General features: G+C 37.0%; 1 protein-coding gene across 3 annotated transcripts in view; it reads left to right on the forward strand.

The window, feature by feature from the left end:
- The window catches only part of gli2a (GLI family zinc finger 2a), a 90562-nt gene that overhangs the window by 19799 nt on the left and 49537 nt on the right, over positions 1-21226 (forward strand). The gene's annotated exons all lie outside the window — the stretch shown is intronic.

The raw sequence follows: 21226 nt of genomic DNA on the forward strand, positions 1-21226 counted from the left end.
AAGATGTCAGCGAATGCATGATGAAAACCCTTCTCTAACTAGGTTGAAAGACCTTGTTCTTACCTCCAGAGTATAAATGTTATAAATTTCTTAAAGCTTCAGGGAGAGCAGTGGACTGCGCTGTCCATCTGACAAACATGAAGATAGTGAAAGACCTTTGAAATGCTAATGACCTGCTCATATTATGGCATCGTACTGTTTAATGAGGGGTTTGGTGGCCTGCCATAAGAAAGCAATGATCATAAATTGTTTAAGACAAAAGGAGAAATAGGGCATCGGTGTACCCGGTTTTCAGAAGGGTGTTTTTTTTGTCTCGGTGTATAATGTTGTAGGTTATTTTAAATGTGAAAAGAGTTCTTTGACATATTTAAAACTTAAAAAGTATGATAATAGGAAATACTCAAGGAATAGTAATTCATTTTGTTAGTTGCCTGCTGAAAAGGCTTTTGAATACAAACCTCAGTGATGGTGAAGGACCTTGTTCTCACAACTAGAGACCAGAAGTTATGTATTTCTAATCATAGCTGTCTGAACTTGTTAGCATCATGGGTCATTTGGCCTTCGGAGTCTGTGCTGAGATAGTAATGTAGTTTATCATTGGATGACATACTTTAATAGTGTTGGGCTGGATGACATCAATATTGTTGGCCTGCCATAGCAAATTGATGTAAAGAAATGCATTTTCATAATACATGGCTATTGGTGATGTTGTTTTCTATGTAGCATTATACCCATATAACATGAATAAATCAACAAAGATGTGCGTTAATTATGCATACACATCATTATTTCAAGTATGCAAGTGTTTTTTTGAGGGGTGGGGAGTAATTTTAGATTTACAAGACTGTATAAAGATGTAGACATGGGAGTTCTTGCTTACAATGTAGTGTTACACTTAATATATAAGCATAAAATAAATGATTAATGATTCGCCCAAAAATTACTGTCAATACCTAACTTGTATGACTTTTTATTTCTTCTGTGAAACATTTTAAAAGAATGTCCTGGTTGTTTTTTTTATATGCAAAAACAATAAATGGGTAAAGCTTTTCAAAAGTATCATTTGAGTGGTCCATACGACTGAAAATGAAGTTGTTGTTCACTGAAAATCTGAATATTCGCTCTAGTTCTCCTTAGCATGTTCATGAGCATTCACGTGAGTCTGAATCTTTTCAATGAATCATTGATCCAGTTCACAAAATTGGTCTGAATGGTACATTCACAAATCATATTTAACGATTCTCAAGTTACTATAATACTTACTGTACTTAAATTTCACTTTGAATTCAGAATGTTTGAAATATAGTGCATATTCTGCACAACATGAACAACTTGATGCTGCTTTTGTGCCATTTTTGAAGCTTGAAGCTTTGAACCATACCCCATTCATTGCTATTGCACTAAATAAAACAGTATGTTCCACAAAAATGTAATTTTGTGTTCAACGGAAGAAAGTCATACAGGTTTGGAACGAACTGACGGCATCTCTGTAAAAATATTAGGACCATTACCCACACATACTCAGTCCTGTCCCTGGAAATCTGCCTCCCTGCATGGTTTATTTCAAACCCTGTCTGTAATTGCCAGTGAACCTGAAGACTTGGATTCGCTGGTTGAAGTGTGTTTGAATAGAGTTTAGAGGATTTGAACCCTGCAGGGCGATATAGATCTCTAGGAGCAGGGCTGCACTTATTTAAAGCATTTCTAAGCTATTCAATAGCTTTTGTTTCCTCTCACTTTTATGTCTATTTCCAGCTTTTATGGTGCAGAATTTGTTTTATTGAGGTCAGTTTAGTGGTTACAGGGGATCTGCAGGATTTATTAGCTGCTCTTTCCAACTTTTGTTCAGTACCCCTAGACAATGTGTGCTCGGTGTAGGTACATGATACGAAGCAGGAACAAGGAAAGGTGTCAGTATTTCAAAGGAAAATCTGCAAAGAAAATTCTCCGACCACAACACATTCTTTCCCACTAGTTTAGGCCAAATTTTAAACCGGTGTTCTCAAATTTAATGTGTCCTGACATGATCCCCACAGTCAGTCCACTTGGCGGCCATCTTGGTAACACCCTTGGGCAGTTACTTCTAATAATGCACATACAGCTACTGCTGCTGTATGAACTGCATAGACCGAAAAAGGTTTGCCAATCTTACGTTTCAATAACACACTACTGTTAAAATGTTGGGGTTGGTAAGATTTTTTGAAGTCTCTTGTTCTCACTAAGGCTGCATTTATTTGAACAAAAATACAGTTAAAACATTAATATTATTTATTTAAAATAACTGTCTATTAAATTTTTGTTTTTCTCCGTAATCTATTACATTTTACTCATTAATTCACTCTTCAGTGTCACTTCAGAAATATTTCTAATATGCTGATTTGGTGCTCAAAAATGTAATATCAATGTTGAAAACAGTTTAATATTTAATATGTCTGCTTAATATTTCTGTGGAAACTGTGATCCATTTTTTTTTCCAGAATTCTTTGATTAAATCAAATGTTCACAGGAACAGTATTAAAAAAAAAAAAAAAAAAAATATATATATATATATATATATATATATATATATATATATATATATATATATATATATATATATATATATATATATATATATATATATATATATATATATATATATCTTAAATATCTTTACTGACACTAATAATCAATTGAATGCGTTCTTGCTGAATAAAAGTATTAATTTCTTTCAGAAAACAAAATACTGACCTTTTAACTTTGAAGCATTAATGTATGTCTAATTAGTTTCTTATTTTTAGATTTATTAGATTTGTAGCTCAGATTAAAGATTAAAAAAAGATTTTTCAGGTTGGTCCATCTAATGTAGATGTGTGTACTAAATTAAAGGTTATTGTACAGACCTTGCTAATTTAAATGAAATGCAGACTGTAACTCCAAGGACATTTAAAGATAACCATAGAGATAACGATTAAGATATAGTTCTAAAAACTGTTCTCAATATTAACCCCTAGAGGTCGAAGATCACACCGACCCATAGGGGTTAAAGAATAGCAGAGTTCACACCACAGCTACACAGTGAAACCAATATAGTTGAAATCACTTTCAGAACGATTTTATCCAATCGGAATCTATCCTGCTGTAACGAGCTTGAGCATTTAAAGTGACAGACAAGCACGTGCTTAGAATAAACTGAAATATATAATCCACTGGTGTGGACGCTAATATAGTTATCTTTATAGTTATCATTCTTGGTGTGAATGTACCCTTATCTGTGGATAATCACTTCATTTCAGCAGACGTGGAAAATAAAGAAGAAAATTGGGGAAAGGATCAAATTGTGGCTGCACTGCTTCAGGGAGCCTTGATTATCATGTTTGGTGCCAATTAGTTTTGTTTTGATACCTGTATGTGGTGAGGATATCATCCCGCCCCCTGCCCTGTGACTTTACTAGTTCCTGCCTGGCATAATATCAGTAGATTGATGACAGGTGGAGATGATTCTTTCCAGCCCAGAAACGCCCTTTTCATTCGTGGAAGCACAGAGAGCAGTTCTAGATTGGTCACAGACACCATGTCAGAGAAAAAGAGGTATTTCTTTATCCCTCCTGAGTAGTTCTCCGTAGAGACGGTGAAGAATGGGTAAGGAGGTTGGGTGGGAGGAGCAGAGAGCAGTACAGCGGGCAGCCCAGGGGAGAGATGCAGTGCACCAGGGGTCAAGCCACTGGCAGAGAAAAATGTGGCTTAAAAAGCCGCTCCATCCACAGCCCACTCTAAAGGGACAGCCACTAATCTTCCTGAGAAAGGGATTTATTCTCTTTTTTTCCTCTGCCTTGCCTTTCTGTTTCTCTAAATGAGGCCCTTCCGCTGCAGTGGGTTTTCTGATCCAGAGAAAGAGGATCTCTGGCAGGATAGCATGAACAGGCTACATTTATACTGGTGTTGTAGTTGTTGTTTTTTGTCTTATTTTTTTACCAATTTGTCATATCTTAGAACTATTGCAAGTTGTATGCATGTTTTCTTTTTGCTGTGCAATACAAAAAGTGATAATTTTCTTCTGTAAAATTCTCCAAAATGGCGAAAGAGCACTATAAAACATCATAAAAAGTAGTCTATACAACTTAGTGCTATGTTCCAATAGTTTTTAGCGGTACGAGTTTTTGTGTCAGAATTTAAGTCACTAATCTGTTACCCTCTTCTTGAATATGGTACCTTTAACAGGGTCGCGATGTCTTCCAACAATTTTTCTATTAGTGTTTCAGTAATAAGTTTGTCTTTTGTCAATAAAAGTCTATTCTCCTAAAAGTATAGAGAAATATCATAATATAGTTTTTTCAATCACCAGACTTTAAACTCATTAATGCCACTTTGTTCATTCTTGAAGTAAACTTTGGTCTGTATAGTGATTAGAGTCACTTTTTTGAGTTGCCATCTTGTATGACCAGCTTTAGTCAATATGCTAAAACCATTGGCGTCATGACCATGTGCGATGTGTTGAGGCATCCATGAAGGAAACTAGCGCAAACCCTACAAAAACCCTAGCGCATGAAAGGAATAGTTACTTTTTCTCTTGGTTTCGAAACTACCTCAGTCAATACCGACCCCAACGTTGCCCGACACCCGAGAAGTCATGCAGGCAGCTTACAGGAAGGCCTATTGACTTTTGATTTTTTTTTGTGTGTTCCTGTCAGATGTATGACCGCCAACTATCTGGAACAGACTGCAATCTTTGCAGAAGATTGATATCATTTCAGAGTGGGAAATACTTTAATTTTGACTTCCCAACGGTGACCAAGACTGTGTAAAAGCACCTAGGCTTGATCCTACCTAGACAAGAAAAATGAAATGTGCTTAATTTTTCTTCCCATTTTTTTCGCTTTAGTTGTGCTTGCTGCTTGTTCTCTCTGTGTGGAAACAAGCTCTTTCACCAGCGGTTAAAGGGATTTGTGCAAAGTTTCCTTCATGTGGCTTTTATAAACAGTTAAGTAAATGGCTTTCCAAGATCCCCTGTTCTCCTCATCTTAAATTTCACATGGGGGACTGACCAGCCCCAAAAGGGGATTTAAAGATTAGATATGGTAAGTGAAAGCAGGGGGATGTCTTGATTTTGTTTTTTTTCGAAGAGTCCACAGGCATTTGATTGTGGCATAAAGTCTACTTGAAAAACATGAGATTCCGATAAAGAAGTTGAAGAAGTAGCTCAGCTCCCTTCCACACTCATTAAAAAAAGTAAAAGTCAGAGAAGTTGTGCCCTACATACGGAATGAGACTGGGAAGAGGAAGTCCAGTGCACTTTTCCTTCAAGTTTGCTTGAATTCGGTCACATGGGTTTTAGTCTTTTTACTTTTCGACAGTTTTTGATGTAAAAAAAAATGTCTGGTGTATTTCGAACATTAGTGTGCTTGAAAATAAAGAATAATATATGTATACTGTTAACATCTGAGTTCTGAGGAATATTTAAAGTGCTCTGAAAGTACATCTTTTGAAAAAAAAAGGCTCTTATGCGTCGCAAACTTTGCGCGAGAGAAGATTCGCTATTACAAGGGAAGACAAACTCATTCTGACCCATTTCTCAGATGTTGTATCTGCCAGACATAACGCGTTGACAAAGATACACCCACCACACAAAGATACAATGCATAACTGACTAAGAAATGAAAGAATGTGCCTCAGATATTACTTTAATGCTGAAAGGCTCTACCCTTGCTTCAAAGCCCCTTGTTAAAAGTCAAAAAGAGGGAGCTTTAGGCAACGTCTGCGCACATAAATCTCTCCGTACTGGAGACATCCACACACACAGGGTCCAAAGACAACATGTTACATTCCAGGGCGTTTACAAGCAGTGGGAGAGGAGTAAGGAGCAATATATGGATGCTTCGGGGGATTAGCCCACTCCCCTTCTTGTTCCCTGTTCATCTCTGCGTCCTTTTTTCTCCTTTTTTTTTAACAGCGTGCCATTCCCAGCATGAACCGTTTAGTCCTGACTTCAAACTCTGAGATAATTCCATCCATTTTATGTTTCCTAGTGTGTATTCAAAGGCTTTGGAGACTCGCTCACACACAGGTGTTTTGGTGGCCCCTTTACTGTCATTTTTACTTAATTGAGAATGAAAGATCAGGACATACACACATACAAATATGGCTTGGGCTCAGGCAGCATACGGTGAAATTAAGTGTCCAGTGAACAGACACGTCTGTACCGCCGTTAATGAAAACAGGGTGTGAACCTCTACCCACACACAGTCCTGAGCCAGACCCGCAGCCCACTGAAGCATGACAGGAAGAGAATGTCTGAAGTCTTCCAGACATTTGCAGAGGATAAACAAAGACAATATCCGGAACACTGCTTCATTACAATATAGACAGAATGTGCAAGCTGATTTTCTACTTTTTATAGTTGCTTAATGATACTGATACAAAAACTATTTTTAAGCATTTGTAATGATGCAAAAATGTTTCATGTATGTATTAATTCAGGTACGGGCTGTTAGGGATGCACAAAATATTCTGGACCATATTGGTTATTATTAGATATGTTTATTTAATCTTTTTTTTTATTTATTTTTTTTATTGCTGTCAGTCGATATTGGATATTTAATTACTTATTTGGTCTATTTTTGCATTTATATTACCTCATTTAGAGTTCATCTTAACAAGATTTAACAATTATTAACATTTTTAAATGTAATTTTTAACTAATCAAAATAAATATACATTTTTCATACTGTATATTATAATGTTGCGATGACTAAATGCATTAGTTGTTTTTAAAGTTTAGTGTATAGAATGCACTTAAGTTATTTTTAAAGTTGATTTTGGTTTTTGGTTACTTATTTTTCATTTATATAACAATATAATATCGGTATTTCCCATAGCATACAAACAATTATCACCTTATCGCAACTGGTATAAATTTTACCTACAGGCGAAGTAACTTAGAATCCCATAGTAGCCTATGCTGTAAAAAAATGTTTGACTTTTTTTTTCTCTTAAAATAATGTTATAACTTGTAAATTCTGTCAGGTGAGGCTTCTTTTTTTAGTTGACTATGAAAGGCGTCAGAAACTATAAACCAAGAGGGGCGGAGCCTAGCAAATGGTCATTTTTTTCAGAATATGGAGATCATTGTTGGAGGTCTGCACAGAAATGTATGTTAAATATAATATCTAGAAGCACCTTTATTACTACATTCAAATGCACAGCTGCATATCGTCTAGAATATGCTGCTTTCCAGGAAAAATTTCCCACAGATTGGCGGTTGGTGTGTCAGCAGGTTGTCCTGCGTTGAAGACCGGCGGAGAGGGGGGGGCCGGCAGCAGTAGTCATTACTGGACACGCTCCAAGGACAGGGCCTAGATGCGCTATAGTAAACTGTGCGACCAGCAAAATAAGCAGCGGGGGTTGACTGTGTAAATGCAGTCAGTCAAGTGATAACAAACAGAGGAATCCTCCAACCGCTGGTGGACAGACAGCCGCACAGAAGCATGCGGCGGCTCCTTTGACCATTCATTCAAGAAGTCAGTGGCCAGTGCTGGTGTAGCTCTGCCATACATTTTTGCACAGTATCTTAGATTGGCAAATTAACTACATCAGGACTGCATCAAAACAATCCTGTGCTGTTATCTTTGTGCCCTTGATAGGATGGCAGTGTCCTAGTGATGAAGCTGGGCTACTGACCTAACAGTTGCAGGAATAAATCCAGATAGTAACCCATGATCACAGAGGTACTGAGATCCTGTTGTCCCCTACAGCAACCCAAAATTGCGTTTCTGTTTCTGTTATTAATGTACTGTAAGTTGCTTTGGGTAAAATATGGATTATTGCATGTAACCGAGTAACACTGAGCAAGTTTTTAACCTTAGACTACTCCAGTTAAAATGGTCCTGCAGTTAGTATTGTAAATCACTTGAGTGAAAAGGTCCACAAAATGACACCGAATCAACATATTAATGCAATATTTTATCTACAAAAAGATAATGATGTCATTTATTTTACTCACCCCAAGCCTGTAGGATGTATGCAATTGACCTGTTGGTAACCCCATCCACTCGAACGCAGATGAGCCAATGGCAGTTGAGTATCAGTCGCACAGGGACCAGACCTCGCCATAGAGAAACATTGGAAGATCCGAAGTTCTCAATGGTTTGATGGTGTTTATTTTAGGTATCCTGAGAGGAGTCCATGCTAACGTACAAACTTAAATAGTCAGGTCAAAAACATGAACGAAGGTCTACATTTCAGTGCCTCTCCATATTAAACTGGTTAAATGTAAATGAATTAAATCTTACCCTGTGGTACATGAACAGTGTTGATCCTGGATGTTGTCATCTGCGATCGTGACGATGGTCACATGAGGCTTCTCCCGCTTGCATTGTGATCTGTAAACCCTCGCTTCCAAATTAATCTTGTTACCCACCATATTTATTTTACAATATTTTTTATATCCCTCCATGACACATTTAAGTCTCACTTGAATGCTTCTTGAAAAGAGGTGGCCCTTCTGTGTCCAAAAACATTTTGGGACAAGTTTTTCACACTGACATCTGTCACTGTAAGACAGTTAGCAACTTTGTTTGTCCAAGTTAGCAACAGTAACTAAGGGGGGCGGGCGGGGCTTAACGATAGGTCAATTACAATGAATGAGCAAACTGCTTAAAAGCATCATAAAAGTGGTCCAAAACATGCTGTATTCCAGATGTTCTGAAATGATATTTTATCTTTTGGTGAGAAACGGTTAACTTGAGAACCACTCCGAATAAATGAATGAGTCAGTGATTTGAACTTAAGAACCAAACCAGTCTAATTCATGAATGAATCATTCATACTGGATTTGTGAACCAAATCGACTGATTCATTGGAAAGATTGGTTCACAAACCAAATAGCTACTTCACTCTTGAACTTTCAACTCTCAGTGAGTGAGTCAAGGAGAGCTAGGATGAATGTGAAAACATTTGTAAATAATGACATAAAATTCAGCTTTTGCACACTTTTTGAAGAACAGTTCATTGTAATTACATGGAAAAGGGCAACTAGTATAGTCTTGAAAACATATATTGTGTTCAACAGGGGAAAAAATACAGGTTTGGAATGACTTGAGGGTGAGTAAATGATGACAGTATTATTTCTCTGAGACTTGGTTTTCAGCTAAGACTCAAAAGAAACCAAAAATCATTCAGAGAGAAGATTGTCTGAAGAGGTAGGGGGGAAAATCGTCAGAAATGTCTGCTGTGCACTTTTCTTCATTTGTAAGGAGAAATTTGAAGCCTTATGTGGGGCTTGCCATGTTAGCAAGCTGGCTCTTTGAATTTCCGCCTTGCAGATTTGATTGATTCGCAGAACAAGTGCCCGTAAACCTGCTGGTCAAAATGTCAGAGAAAACAGCGCTAAGAAAATAATACATTGATGGCTATTTGCTCAGATTTGCTGAAGCATTGGCCTCAAGAGGAAGCCACAGGATGTACAGTATCATATGTACTGCTCACTCCTCTCCTTCTGTGTGGCCTGTGGGCAGCATGGAAAAGCTGCCAGAGACCAAAATCTTTTGGAATTTTGAAAGCTTGTACATGGGAAATGGAATCAAAATGTTTCCTTACTCATTTGCTTCTTGTAAAAGCCAACTCACACTGCTGGCAGCAGCTTACAGTTGTAATCATTCTTAAAACAATTTTCCCAAAATAAGTCTGGCTTATGTTAAGAGAAAAAGTGAACAAAAAAAAGTGTAGCTTTCAGGAAAATGGACATCATTTCCAAATGAAATCCATGCCATCGGAATACTTATTCGGCTGGAACCACCGCCTACACACCCAAATGGTTCAGAAAGCAGGTTTTTTTGGTCATGCAAAGTCCAAGTTCAAGGTCCGTCTGATTCTTCAGGTATATAAATCGGTGCGAATTTAAACTCTGTTGTGGCTCAGGTAATTTCCCACAGTGTAAACTATGCATTCTTGGTTTGTGCTTCAAAGAGAAAAAAAAGGTCATTGCATGACACCAGCAGATACGGACTTGTTCCCAGCCCCAGTGTTCTTTCTAACCCTCCTCCTCCTGGAGCCGAGCGGTTTAACTTGGATCCAGTAGGATAGTATCTTATCTTTGACTCACACGGAATGAGACCGATGGAATAAACAAGACATGCACTTGACATGTTGTGGCATGGAGCCATGTAGGTATCAACACGGGTATGAAAGATCAAAATGAAACAGGAAGCAGAGTAAAATCTCAAACATGCTCAGTCAGAATGTTCAGATATTGTTGAGTGAACTATGGGATTTAAAGGCTAGTAGAAGATAAATGTCTTTACTGAGAAATCAAACGTAACTGTATTTAACTACAGTGGCCGCTGCCATTTTTAAGTTCAAAAGTTTGCCGATTTTTTAATAAATAAATGAAAATGTAACTTTCTATTAATCAAAAAATAGGCCACGGTTTCCAAAAAACAGTAATCAGAACAACAGTTATCATCATTGATAATAATAAGAAATATTTCTTGAGCAGCAAATCATCATATTAGAATGATTTCTGAAGGATCATGAGTAGTGATCACAGGAATTTGCCATCACAGGAATACATTTTAAAATATATTGAAATGGAAAAGTTATTTTAAATAGTAATAATATTTAATATTTATTTTAAATAGAAGTAGTGTTTAAAATAATAATATTAATATTTATAATAATATTTTAAATAATATGAATAATATAGTAATATTTAATGCAGCCTTGGTGAGCATAAGAAACTTTTTTGAAAAAACATTACAAAAAATCATACCAACTTCAAACTTGTGAAGTTGGTTAATGGTAGTATCCTGCTTAATAGATTAAAACATTAATTTATTTAATAATTCATTTTATTGATTAGTTGTTGCAGTCCCACATTTGGCATTTTTAAATTCTTATTACTTACATTTTTGGACCCACTTTATATTAGGTGGCCTTAACAACTATGAACTAACATTTAAATTAATCATTTGAAATTTACATTGTACTTACATTTTAAACATTGCCTGCATGTAATTACGTCTGTAATTAATTTCTGTAGTTACATTTATAATTACACAGTTGACACTTCACTTACACCTAACCCTACCCTTAAACTTACCCACACTACCACACCTGCCCTAACTTTACCCGTATCCCACCTCAATATGTACACAATAAGTATATTGTACTTATTTTTTGATGTAAGTACATAGTAGTTAAGGCCACCTAATATAAAGTGGGACCACTTTTTTTTTTTTTACTGTATTTGTATTATAGAAGAGAGAATAAATAATATAACTTTTTGTTCCCCTCATATGTTACGTTCAGTTAATTCGAGTATTCATTAGCTCTGGCGTTTGGGACATAGCCAATTAGCAGTCTGCTCCAGGTAACGGTTTCTTCTATCAAGCGAGTCTCGCCCTGCTGGCAGCGACATAGAGGCGTCTGGAGCCAGAGGGAGCTGTGCCGGCACTGCCAAGAGCAGGAGGCGAAAAACGAACATAGTTTCTCCCACACAACCCACCACTTAATAGCATAAACATCATTGCCTTTATAATACCATTGTTTGCGCAACCACAGAATAGCTAAATGGATTGAGAGCAATGTTGACTGAGACCTTGTCACTGCCAGACTGAATCGCAGTGTTGGGCCAGTGTGTAAATATGCTTTCTCTTATCTAATTTAAGCAGTCAGCGAATACCGCAGGCGTACAGAGCAAGCCTCCATTGTGTCGGTGCACATATATCATCCTGCAGTGTTTTGATTTGCTTTTTACGTGCTGATAGATTTCAATGGGAAATTATTTAACCACGCAAAGTATGTTCTCAAGAATCGATTTAAACTTCACACCCAAGCACATTTTACTTTTTTATTTCAGTAGATATTGGATATTTAATTGTGCATGGTCATTTACGCTTATTTTTACATTTAGATTACCTCACTTTAAATTTACCTTTAAAAATATTAATAATTTAATAACACGCCGTTTTTACAAAATGCCTAAATGGTTGATTTTAGTTATAATATCAGGCATGTATTTTATTTATTATATTTTTGGGATGGCTGTTTATTTTGATGACTGTGAGCAATACATCACTTTTATTATTTTTATATCTAACCTATATCTAATATTAACTAGCCTTTAAGGCTTTCCATTCAAGCAGTATGCTGACTGTTATCAAAGGCTATATTTTTTTTCCTCATGGAAAAAGAATCAGAATCAGGCATGTCTGAAATATGTTATTGCAGGTGGGTTCATGCTAACTCTGGAAATGGAGCCTAAATAGACCTTGTGTTCTCATCTGTTTGTGTAGCCCAATTGAGACACCTCAAGAAACCTGGAGCTGGCAGGTTGTCAGATGCTCTGAGACAGTGTAATTGGCCTATAACTGCTAATGATCATTTGCTCAAACAGAAGAACACTCAGTGTGACACTCGCATGTTCAGTGCACACAAACTATATTTATACACTTATTTTTGCATGATTCTATCCGTCTATCCATTGTTCTTTCATTCTATATCGTTCTATTTATCTATCGCTCTATCTATGGTTCTATCATTCTTTCATTCTATCATTCTGTCTGTCTATCTATTTTATATATCATTCTATCGTTCTATCTTTCTATCTATCTATCTATCTATCTATCTATCTATCTATCTATCTATCTATCTATCTATCTATCTATCTATCTATCTATCTATCTATCTATCGTTCTATCGTTCTATCGTTCTATCTATCGTTCTATCTATCGTTCTATCATTCTTTCATTCTATCATTCTGTCTGTCTATCTATTTTATATATCATTCTATCGTTCTATCTATCTATCTATCTATCTATCTATCTATCTATCTATCTATCTATCTATCTATCTATCTATCTATCTATCTATCTATCTATCTATCTATCTATCTATCTATCTATCTATCTATCTATCTATCTATCTATCTATCTATCTATCTATCGTTCTATCTATCGTTCTATCATTCTTTCATTCTATCATTCTGTCTGTCTATCTATTTTATATATCATTCTTTCTATCTATCTATCTATCTATCTATCTATCTATCTATCTATCTATCTATCTATCTATCTATCTATCTATCTATCTATCTATCTATCTATCTATCTATCTATCTATCTATCTATCTATCTATCTATCTATCTATCAATCGTTCTATCTATCGTTCTATCTATCGTTCTGTCTATCTATCATTCTATCTATTCGTCCTATCTATCAATCTATCCATCGTTCTAAATATCATTCTATCTGTCTATCATTCTATCTATTGTTTTTTATCTTTCGTTCATTCTGTCTATCGTTTTATCATTCTGTTTGTCTATCTATCGTTCTATCTATCGTTCTATCATTCTATCGTTCTGTCTGTCTATCTATTGTTTTATGTCATTCTATCGTTCTGTCTGTCTATCTGTCTATCTATCTATCTATCGTTCTATCTATCGTTCTATCTATTGTTCTATCATTCTTTTATTCTATCGTTCTGTCTGTCTATCTATTGTTTTATATATCATTCTATCGTTCTGTCTGTCTATCTATCTATCTATCGTTCTGTCTATCTATCATTCTATCTATTCGTCCTATCTATCAATCTATCCATCGTTCTATATATCATTCTATCTGTCTATCATTCTATCTATTGTTATATCTATTGTTTTTATCTTTCGTTCATTCTGTCTATCGTTTTATCCTTCTGTTTGTCTATCTATCTATCTATCTATCGTTCTATTGTTCTGTCTATCTATCATTCTATCTATTCATCCTATCTATCATTCTAGTTCTATCTATCTATCATTGTATCTATTAGTCCTATCTATCAATCTATCCATTGTTCTATCTATCGTTCTATCTGTCTATCATTCTGTCTATTGTTATATCTATTGTTTTATCTTTCTTTCATTCTGTCTATCGTTTTATCATTCTGTTTGTCTATCTATCTATCTATCGTTCTATCTATCTATCTATTGTTCTATCTATCTATCGCTCTATTGTTTGTCTATCATTCTGTCATTCTCTGTCATCTATCATCTATCGCTTGGTCTATCTATTTCTCCTATCTATCCATCATTCTAGCCATCATTCCATCCATCATTCTGTCTATCTATCGTTCTATCATTCTGTCATTCTGTCTATCATTCTGTCTATCTATCATTCTATCATTCTGTCTATCGTTCTGTCTGTCTATCTATCATTCTATCTATTGTTATATCTAATGTTCTGTCTGTCGTTCTATCTATCATTCTATTCATCCTATCTATTGTTCTATCATTCTATCGTTCTTGTTATATCTATCGTTCTTGTTATATCTACCGTATTATTATATCTATCGTTCTGTCATGCTGTCTGTCTATCTAATCCTTCTATCTGTCTAAATTCTAAAATCTAAATTTGATACCTTTGTACTCGTGTCATGTCAGCTCACTGTAAGTCTTTAACAGTTCAGAAACAAACGCTGATGCTGGGGCACCATCTGATACCCATTGAAGGATCAGCTCGTGGATGTGAATACATCTGTGGCACATGTGTATCTTCATCAAGACGGCGGCAACTGTTAAACTTCAATGCACTTTGAGATTACTTTGCGAGAGAGGAGAACTGCTTTTTAATCAGATTTCTCGGTAAAGCACGGTTCTGTTTTACGCCACCGTTTCTATCGCGACAGACGTTAGAAAACCAGATGTTTATTTAGTGTGCGTGGATGTGCTACTCTAATTGCCGTCTCTGTTTACATTTGTAAACATGCGATTGCATTTAATTTCTTTTGCGGGACATGAAAGAAGATATTTCGAGGAATGTTTTCGCTCAACAATGAAAGTCAGTGGGGTCCAAAACTACATTGGGGCTATTGACTTTCATTGTATAGCCAAATACTTTTCAAAGTATCTTTTTTGTGTGTGTTCTACAGAATAATTGATCAGTTTTGAGTGAGCTCTCCTATTAAAATACAAAAGAAAGAGATGACTTGAGTCAACATGCCCTCCTTAGCAAACTCTAAATGGAAAACAGGAACATTTTGAGGTGCTTTGATTACTGTCTAAATATCTTTGTAAGAGAAAACTTCTGGCAGTCATTTAGATTATTGGCCCAGTGACAAAACTGTTCAGAGCGAAAGCTTCATCAAAGGCATAATGAGCGATAAATGCAAAATTTAAGTTCCATGTTTTAAGATGCATTAAAAATTATTGAGACTCATGTGCTGCCCCGCAGGATAAATCCACAGTCCGGAGCCAGTCTCCATGTGAGTCATTTCATTCTGGAAAATCACCTGGTGTTGCATTTTGTGGTTTAGAGACTGTAGAACAGGCAGGCCGAACCGTTTCATTGTATCTTACTGGCTAAGGGCACAGCAAACTTTTCTATGCCTTGTTCTGTCATCATTCCATAGTGTAATTTTACCTGTCAGTAATTATCAAATTAAGGTGTCTAAAGTGACACCCCTCTCTATTATGTGTTAATGACCTTCCTCTTAGCTCAGACAGAGTGTATTGTATTGCTCATCCCGGCTGTCAGGCTGTGCCCAGTTAGCCACCGTGGCTCTTAGTCTCCACTCGTTTTAAGTATTCACAACACATATCTTGAAGCTTGTCATCTTCTCTTTCTTTACCTTGAGCTAATTGCTGACCATTATCAATCCTAATTTTACTTTATCGTCATTTCTGTGACCACAAGTAATGAGAACTGACTGATTCAGACAGGTCGGTACTCTTGAGTGGGTGCAAACAGTTAAAAGAAACTTTAGTACAAAGATGTTCTGATGGTCTTTATTGTCCGTTTTTTTCTGTTGGTCTAAGGTTTGACGGTGTAGAATGAAACGACACTCATATAAAATTCAAAGCTCTCTTATCTTCATAGTCTCCTCCTATTTGGCTGAACAGGATGAATCTCATGCAAACCTGCAACAGATCATGACAAAACTTACCACAAAATAGAAAAATGTTTGTTTGTTTTTTACATACATTTTGTGCATAAAGCCTATTGCATTTTTTTTTTACATTTCGTTTTTTATGACAATTAAACACAATTACTTTCATTACTCTAATGTATCCAGGTATTTTACTTTTCAGTTTTTAAAAACTTAAAGCCAGTACAAAAATACTACCAGGAGTATTATTTTACTAAATAGTATTATATACTATATATAGTACTTATTAATATTTTGTATGAGCTTTTATTTTTATATTTTCTGCTACTAGGACGTATGAATATTTTGTTAAATATAATATCATTGAGTTTTTTCTTGCATTTATGTGAATTTTTAGCATTATGGTAACAGGTAGATGATGTAGTTATTTGTCATGAAGCAACCATTATCCCTCTTATTAGATAGATACATAAATAATGAAATATACAGGTGTTAAATATCTTTAGTCGTTATACAAACATGTTTGACTGCAGAATGCCACGATTGACCAATCAGAATGAAGTATTTCAAAGAGCTGAAAAAGTGGAGTGAAAAATGCCCTGGACACTTTCACTTTTTTGGAGTGAAAAATGCCCTGGACATGTTAAGACTGTAACCACTGCATTAGAAGAAGCACAAGTTATCTTAATGCTGTGCACTAATGCTGTAAATTACAGCTCCAGTAGAGTTTTGGCATTTCCCCCTGCCCCCATCCTCCCGTCCCCTATTTAGCACTGCAGGCTCTATCTTCAAACAATTGGCTGTTTGCCCGCTTTGTCTCTGTCCTAGTTAGCACCGTGCCATTGAGCTGTGAGGTCAGTCACTGGCACTTTTCAGTAAAGTGTTGGAGGGCTGTCTCAGACCCCTCTTAAGTGTTTACCTAGACCCCTTTCTTCAGCTTTAGCCCTCCCTGCGGCCTGCACTAAGATAAATATTGCCCTGTGTAGAGAGCTCTCTCAGAGGCAGACAGAGGCAAGCTTCTGCTCGTCTGACAATATTTACAAGAGCTCTAAGAGGAGTTAAACGAGTGTGTGAACAAAACGTAGTAGACTCACAGTTGACTTTTGTCCCGACGTTAAAGACAAGGATGTTTTGAACTTTTCGCTTTGATACAAGACACCACTAAAAATGGCTAAGGCGTGTGCACAAATAGAGTTTGTTCCAAAAATCGATCAGGCATAACATTATGATGAAATGAATAACGCTGATTATCTCTTCATCGCGGCACCTGTTAGTGGGTGGGAAATACTAGACAGCAAGTGAACATTTTGTCCTCAAAGTTGATGTGTCGGAAGCAGGAAAACTGGGCAAGCGTAAGGATTTGAGCGAGTTTGACAAGGGCCAAATTGTGATGGCTAGACGACTGGGTCAGAGCATCTCCAAAACTGCAGCTCTTGTGAGGTGTTCCTTCTCTGCAGTGGTCAGTATCTATCAAAAGTGGTCTAAGGAAGGAACAGTGGTGAACCGGCGACAGGGTCATGAGCGGCCAAGGCTCATTGATGCACTGGGGGAGCGAAGGCTGCCAACACGATTTTAGGAAGGCGGTCATAATGTTATGACTGATCGGTGTGTGTGTGTATATATGTGTGTATATATATGTATATATATGTATGTATATATATATATATATATATATATATATATATATATATATATATATATATATATATATATATATATATATACCTACATTATAATTATACCTAAATATAATAAATATTTATTATATGTTTTATGTAGGTATAATTTATAAGTAACTTTTGATAACAATAATTTAATTAAACGGTGACTATTTTACACAATTTTTGTGTGTGTGTGTATTTTATTTTATTTTTGTCCAATCCTATCCTCGGGAAATGCTTAAAAAAAGAAAACATACCCCACACAGTAGCAACTGGTCTGTCCAGGCAAATATTATTGGCCATTCACAATGACGAGTCGCTCTCATTAATTTGTCTTGTTTGTGTTCTTTCATTTAGAATTGAATGAAGAGAGACATATAGACTAACATTTGCCCATGTCTCTCCTCTCTGACCTCCAGTGTGGGTTGGAAAAAAAGCTACATGTGTTACTCATGGGTTCTTGTTTATTTAGTTTTATGCTTTCATTGCCGCCAAGTAAACATTTCAGTTGCAGTCTGTTAGAAAGTCACTTTTGCAAACTGTGGTTTCAGAGGTATGGTGGAGGATAGCAGATTGCTCTGTGTGCTGCATTCATAAGACCCTTACATTAGAGCTGGTCTCTAGTGCCTCTTTACCTGGGTTCACCTCAGCAACCACCAAAACATAGGATTAGTTTATTTGCAGCGAGATTTTTGACCGAAAACGAACAGGATTTAAAGCTGACACGTTTAAACATTAATTAAAATTTCGTCTGCAATCATATTCATTATGTACATGGATATTAACGTAAAGCTCATACCAACCACTTAAATTGCAGGTTCAGCATTCAAAACATCTTGGTCAGGTTAGGTGAAGCCAACTGAAAAAATACGCCTACGGGATAAGGTCCTGTGTAAACATTTAGAACACTAAAAGTAGTAAACAGGTGGGCCCCCAAATTGGGAACAATGGTGGGAAAAGCATGACTTGACTGAAAGGTTTCCCACAAGAAAGGGCATTCATTGGATAGCACAGGACTACCACAATGATTTATGGGCAGCAGGCGGCATGGCACAAAGAAACGCAAGTGCCTTGAGTCTTACTCATCACCGGAAAGCAACAGGTCTGCTCCCCTCTACTTCCCCCTTCAGCCCTGTTTTTACCACTACTAGAGCAAACATTTTTGTGAATTAGAGCTGTCTTGGGAAGTATGACACTTGTCATTTATTAACGATTTGATGGTGATAGAAATGTGTCAACCAATAGAAATTCTGTTTACTGTTGTATGTTCTTAAAAACCACACGGTGTAACTAAAGGTTGTATGGTTCCCGAACAACATTGCAACTTTGCACGTGAATATAGAATTATATTATGTGGTCACTAGCTAAGTTTAAATGGACACCTTTTGTTTCCATCGCAATTAATTAATTACGCGTATTTATTTAGATTTTTTCAAACACTGCATGGGCGGAGTTTCCCGCTGTTTGCGCACTATTCTCCTACATTACTTCTTTTTTTTTTAAAGAGCACACTTAATATTTATCTGTTTTGGGTACTTATTAGGAGACGATGAGCACATGAACCATTGTGCCGTGCTGCTTATATTTATCAAGTGGTAAAAACAAGGCGTCTGTGGATGAGAGTCCGAAACAAGGGCTGGTGGGGCTTTGTCCTGCTCCACTTCACAGACCATAGGTCCGAGGAAACTTTTAGAATGACACCATTCATGACTTCATTCCAGCGTCATACATCATTATGCCATTTCTACGCCATTGCACATGCGCAGAACTCTTTTCAGTGTTTACATGCCCTCTCGATTGGATTAGAAAAGCCCTTACAATCCGAAATGAAATGATCGTATTTGGCCAATTTATTATGATGACGTGGTGTATTATGATGATGTGACTTTTTTTTACTCCGACTGTGCTACTAGTCTGATTACAATCGTATAACTAGAGTCAATGTAAACACAGCTACTGTTACAGGTGAGCAATTGTGCGTATATTAGTTATTTGCATATACCATGTATCAGACAAAATGTTTTTTTTACTGTTTTAAAAGGGTCATGACATGAGAAATAAAATTTTCCTCGATCTTTTGGCATATTAAAAGGTTTTTGTATCATTAATACATCCTTGCAAGTTCCATAACTTAAAACGTCCTCGTCTTCAATAAAAAATCATTTATATAATCAAGCTGTAAAGAAGCTTTGTTTGGATCCGAGGTGGCATGTGACGTCACAGTGGCACAATCATTTGCATACGACTGCCACTGGAGCAGGACAACAATGCCTACTCGCATCATTGTCCCCGCCCACTGGTGTTCAGTCGATGAGCAGCGAGTGGATCTAACGACGTATTTGGGTTCACAGCACCATCCAGAGCTACACACAACTCTGTGAATTTCACCATCTACTCCATAAACTGCACCTGGATGACAGCCGCTTCCAGCGCTACTTGAGGAGTAACCTGATACTCCTTGATAACCTGTCAAACCGGACGTGTCAATAAGCTCTTCACTGATTGGCTTGCGCAACAACGCGTCATGCTAATTCAAGTAAAAAAAAATTCAACTTGCGCGGAAGACGTGTTTGAGGCGAATATCAAACGTTCGCGGCAAATGCGCCACGCACTTCGCGTCATTTGCGTCGCCCGGTGCGAATTTGCGTCTTTTCGCGCCTTTGCATTGACTTTGTATGTAATCTTCTCGCGCAAATTATTAAATTCACTTTTGGTATGCACACACCATTACACTACAATGAATCTCTTACTGTGTTTACATCATGTTTGCATTGTTCGTTATGGTGAAAGCATTCTTGAGAGTGCAGAAATCGCATTGCAATGATGAATTCTGCTCAATTCTCATCACTGCAACCTTCTATGTGAAAATCATATTATCATTATAAGTGCACCTGAGGATTTTACAATAATTTGCTCATTACCTCCGTGACCCCCATACTCATGGGCCATCCAGAATTTGAGACTCTTGTACACCCTCCTTCTAAAACTTTGTGAATCATGGTACAGGCAGAATGCACCCCTTTTGTCTGGGAGAAAGAAGCTCTCATCCTCCCCTCCCCCTTTCCCTTCTCTAATGGGAGGCCCCCATTCCAGCCTGTTAGACATTTTCCTGCAACCTACCCCCCCCCCCCCAAGCACTCTGTTGCTATCCCGTAAATTGAGCTCTCCCTTTGGAGGCACTAATTAAGAGTCCTAATCCTCTCATCCGCAGAAAAGGGGAGGGCTGACGGGAAACGTTTCCTTGCAGTTCATTATCTATGTGTCCAATGGCGCTGATGCTGGCAGTGCCTCTCCTGGTCGTAAATGTTGTAAAAAATTGCAGCCGTCTATAAATCATCTCACTTTCTCAGCGTGATGGCATGAGATAGCTTCGTGAGCCAAGGCGCTTCTGGTTAAAGTAAAGAATGCTGCCAATTTCGGCACTGGTGGTAATGACAGGACTCTTTGAAGCATGTAGGGTCCAAACGGCTGAGTAAAAAGTAATGGATGGCAATGAAAGGCATGAGCCACGGGGATATGGCAGCAAGAGGGGAAGTTTCATCCACGGGAAGTGATGCATTCACAATGGAAAAGAATTTTAATGAGGGGTCTTATTGTCAGTGGCATTGAGGTAAAGCATTTGTGACCTGGAATTGCACAAAAAGGATTTGAAATGCTGAGTAACAGGAATGAGTGCTTTGCTGCGATTACTTACTTCATTCCAACCTGCTAGGAAGACCACTGCCTGGGT

This window comes from Gobio gobio (genome assembly GCF_949357685.1).
Source record: "Gobio gobio genome assembly, chromosome: 7".
Taxonomy (NCBI): domain Eukaryota; kingdom Metazoa; phylum Chordata; class Actinopteri; order Cypriniformes; family Gobionidae; genus Gobio; species Gobio gobio.